The 4,428-nt window shown below is 57.4% G+C and overlaps 1 long non-coding RNA gene across 1 annotated transcript in view; it reads left to right on the forward strand.

Annotated features, from left to right (window-relative positions):
* Positions 1 to 25: 25 nt before the first annotated feature.
* Positions 26 to 4,428, forward strand: part of LOC111738561 — a 30,763-nt gene continuing 26,360 nt past the window's right edge. The window contains exon 1 of the long non-coding RNA XR_002779876.1: positions 26 to 3,432. This is a non-coding gene — a long non-coding RNA (uncharacterized LOC111738561). The remainder of the gene's footprint in view (positions 3,433 to 4,428) is intronic.

Raw genomic sequence — 4,428 nt, forward strand, 5'->3', positions numbered from 1 at the left:
GATAAATATCTCCTTTGGGTATTTATTTCCACTTTTGGCAGCAGCTGTAAAGCATTTATTTTAAAAGCTTCTATTTAAAAGAAAAAAAAGAAAGGAAGCAATCCAAAAAAAAAAATCCTCAACGCTGAGGTTTGATGTCATGTGAAAAGTGTAATATTACTGTTAAGATTTCATTTTCGTTTTCCCTTGAACTTCCCATGTTTTGATTTAGAGTTCTCAGTCAGGCTTTCTCCGTTTTCTTAACTGATTCTTATTTCTCTATTACTCATTAACTCTGCAAGCCTGTGGGATGATAAAGCACCTCCCAGGAAAGTATAGAGTATTTTTTAAACAAAGTGAGGGAGATGCATGTATTCTCAGGTACGCACAGAGTGGGGAGGGCCAAAAGTTTCTCTGCGAGGCGGCAGGGGGCCTGGCATTACCTGGAAGATCTTTCCTGAAAGGGGACCATGCAGTCAGCTCCTGGCTTAAGACCCAATTCCTCATCTCTCTGGACTGAAACCGAACACAACAGGTGTCCAGCATCACCAGAGTTGTTGCCATCTCTGTCTAAGAAAGAACCATTTGGGGCCGTGGTGGGAAGAAAACGCCACGGAAGGCACCCCCACGGTGCCCGCCACTCGTACTTCTCTGCAGGACACGCCAGCTCCTGACCAGCTGTGAGGGTGTGACCTCGGAGCTCGCAGAGTCATCCTGGGAGCTCGGAGTTTGTCACTCTTCCTCTTGGATGCTGCTGCAAAGACACAAGCTTGTTTTTAAAGTGAACTCCCCACCAAGTTCCTTCTCCCTGTGGGCTGGCTGTGTGGGGCCAGTTTGTCACCACATCCAGTAAAGCAGTCAAGCGCCCCTCCCTTCCTTCTGGTCAGTGCTGAGACCTCCCACAACTTTCCTGCCCGTGTCCACCAGGGGTGTAGCACACAAGGTGTCGGTGTCGGTGTCGGTGTCGGCCTGAGGAGATGCTCTGAGTGCCCATCATCCACCTATTAGAAGACACGGTCCTCACCACCTCCTTCAACCCATCTGCCGCGACAGGGCCAGCCAAGGCCAGATTTCAACCTCCTGAAGGAAACGGTGATCCCGAAGAGGAGGAGGAGGAATACCTATGGGGACAGGTGTCTGTCTGTTCATCAGGAGCCTCCCAGGTAGCTGTGCCCACCCAGCTTCAACAAAGAGAAGACCCAGCTCAGAAAGGAGGCCGTTTAGGCTGAAATTCAGGGTCCCCAGCAAGAGGGACAAGCTACGACCATCAGCAGAGCCAGGCAGGACGGAAGAAGGGGAGGACAATCCATGGCGAGAAAGAGGGTGCCATCAGGGATGATGGCACCCCGATCCTCCAACAGCCAGCCACATGTCCTGCTAGGATAGAACAGGTCAACCCCAGGGCCAGACACTTCTGGTTTTCAGATGACTCTGGGGCAGCAGAAATGAGAAGGCAAGTGACTTCCTGGGCCAGTGGCATTGTTGGGAGGAACAAACCCGTGCAGGTAGACCCAGGTCCCTCCCCAGGACCTCCAGCCTGCCTTCCGAAGTGCAGCGGTTCCAGGTGGCTTTGTGGCTGCCAAATACCGAAGGAGAAAGGTCTGGGCATGGGAGACAGCATACTGAGGGGACCTGCAGTAGCATCGCTCAGGCCCGGGGAGCTGAACACAGCCCAGCTTGTCAAACAAAAGGTACAGATCAGGACAGGCTTCTGCCCCACGGCCCTGGCCAACGGCAGGCCTCTCCCAGGGCCCTGCAGGCTTGGTCTCACTGTGGCCCACAGCCAACCAGCAGGTCGCCTGAGCAGGATGCCTTTAGGTACATAGGTGGGGAATGCTTTAACCAGGGTCCCAGGACACCTTGCTTTTGAGGAGGAGGGTGTGCGTCCTTGTGCTGGGAGTTCTGGGGTCCGGAGGAGGCAGGCAGGGCTTTGGCTCCGATGAAGGTCCCGCCTCACTAGGGCTTGGCCATCTTGGCAACAGTGGGCACAGCTATGTTTTCAAGAGCGCCCAGCAAAACTAACAGCGGGCACACTCCCAGGCTGACCAGTCCATACAGAGCACTGGGTCTCTGGGGCCGGGCAGAGAGGTAGAGCCAGGAATTCTTGGAGAATATGGAGAAGGAAGCCATAGTCTCTGACCCACAGGTCCTAGGCTCAGATCTCTGGGGTCAGTCTCAGCCAGCCCGTCCAGTCCCCTATCTCTGCATCCCGACAGAGGCAGGGGCCGGGGCCGGTCCCACCCTCCCCAAGTTCACATTGGGCCCCTTGGGTTTGCCAGGTCAGGGCAGGGTTGGCCACATGAACCCCCAAACCACAGCTTTGAAATTTGCTGTGGAGAAGTGCGTGTCCTTTCCGGTTTGAAGGCTCGAGCAAGTGAGGGCACCTCTCCCCACAGGTCAGATGAGGGGAGCTCAGGAGCTCCCCTGGGAAGAGCGGGGGGCCAACCCCAAAGCCACGGCAGATGCCCCCATCCCAGGAAAGGGTGGGCAGGAGGGCCCTCCCCTCTCCGCTTCCCCTCCATCAAGCCTGTCCTGCTCACCGCTCTCCTACACACCGGGGTGAGTGAAGGGACACACCCCCTTACAGACATCCGCGAGATGTCTCTAAGATCTCAAGATGCACTGTAAAAAAAAGAAAAGAAAAAAAAAAGGCACGGGGCGAATTGATTCTCATCTTTTCTAGACGCAATAAATAAGAAATATTTCAAATAGTCATGTGGACACTGCGTAAACTGTGTTTCTTATGTTCCTCTGAGCTGAAACTGTGTAAATAATTCTTGTCCCAGAGCGGAGCAGGGCTGGGAAACCTCCTGCTTCGGGGACTCGGGACTGTTCCAGGGAAGTACCTGCTCTCGCCAGTGTGACTCAGGCTTCATGAGTACTGCACAGCGGGGTGGAATGAAAACTGGAACTTCCTTGTAATTTTGAACTTGGCAATAAAATCGAGTTACCAGAACGTGGCTGCTGCTTTGTGGTGCTGAGGCCTTGGCTGGCAAAGGGTAAGGTTCTCTGCCTGTGTGACCCCTCAGCCTGTGGCAGCTGCCCAGTGGGTGGGCAGCCCCTCCCTGCCCTCTTCCTGGCCAGGAATTCCCCAGTTCCTAACCCAGGGCTGAGGAGACTCCTCAGATGCCACAGGTCCCATCCGGCACCTGCCGCCTCCCGCCCCACCAGGTGCAGCGAGTTTGGCCCACGCTCTGCCGGCTCTCACCTGCCGTTCAGGTGGGTCAGCATCCGAGCCTCAGATGCCGGACCTGTGAACGGTGCCGTCAGCAGCCCTACCCCGCTGGACCAGCACAGGGACTCTGCGTCATGGCTGCGACGGAGGAGGCAGGAGGGCCCCCACCCAGGACGACGGCGGGGGGACACACCAGCACGCACCGGAACTCCCCGGAAGTGGGTTCTTACGGAAGCTCCTGACGCTCCAGCTTAAACCCGGCCCAGACACAGCCTGAGGTAAAGCCTGAATTGAGTGCAAAGTGAACGGGCACCCCCGCTTCCGCCCTGTGCCGAGGGTTAAAGGGAGGCTGCTGGCAGGTAGAAGCCGATGCGGGGGGCGGGCCGCCCTCCGTGTCCAGTCTCGCACTGGCCGCCGGCAGACTTCCCTCCCCTTCTGGCCTGGGTTCATCCTGAGTCCGGTCCTCCACAGTTGGCCACGAGGCCGAGGGCCACAAAGGTGCTGGGGTCCCTGGGATGAGGTTGGATCCCGCGCTGCACTGTGGCCGGCTGGCTGCAGCCTCTCCTGTCCCCACAGCCATGGGCACGTGGGCGCTCATGTGTCGTGATGACTTCAGTCTAGAAAAAGGAGCTTGCTGGAAGGATACCAGAGAGAAGGAGGTTAAAAGCAAGGGGGAACAGGTCTTGGGAGTTCTCATAGGGTGGGCCTCAGGGTGGCGGAACCAGGGACAGCAGCTGTGGGGAGACAGGTGCCAGGGCTGAGGGTAGATGCCTGCAAGGGCACAGCATTGCCTCTGAGGCCTGTGGGGCTCAGCCCTACTCTGCCTAGAGTGCAAGCCCAGGCCGCACATTCTCTGCATGGCCCCCGGGCTGCTGGGCAAAGCGTCCTGGGCTTAGGAGGCGAAGCCGCAGTTCTCTGGTGCGAATGGGTGGCAGACGCACTTGGAACCCCTGTCCACAGTCCAGACACGGTCCGTGGCCCCCGAGGCGGTGCCTGGCTGAAGGCCCTTTGCACAGTGCGAACGCAGAGGAGTGCTCAGTGGACTGGCTCTTCCTCTCCTACCTCCCGGCTCTTAGGGAGATGTCGGCTTCCGTTCAGGAGGTGGGGTCTGTGCAGCCGTGGCCAGGTCTCCACTCTGTGCTTGGGTTTCCTCATCTGCAAAATAAGGACAAGAACAGGGCTTCCAAGGCGGTGGTCGGGACGGAGGGAGCCACGAGGGCAAAGCACCCAGGGCGGGTGTTCTAAGGACCTGGGGCTCTGGGCCCGAGACCCTC

This window comes from Pteropus vampyrus, unplaced genomic scaffold (genome assembly GCF_000151845.1).
Source record: "Pteropus vampyrus isolate Shadow unplaced genomic scaffold, Pvam_2.0 Scaffold40, whole genome shotgun sequence".
In the NCBI taxonomy this organism is placed as follows: Eukaryota; Metazoa; Chordata; class Mammalia; order Chiroptera; family Pteropodidae; genus Pteropus; species Pteropus vampyrus.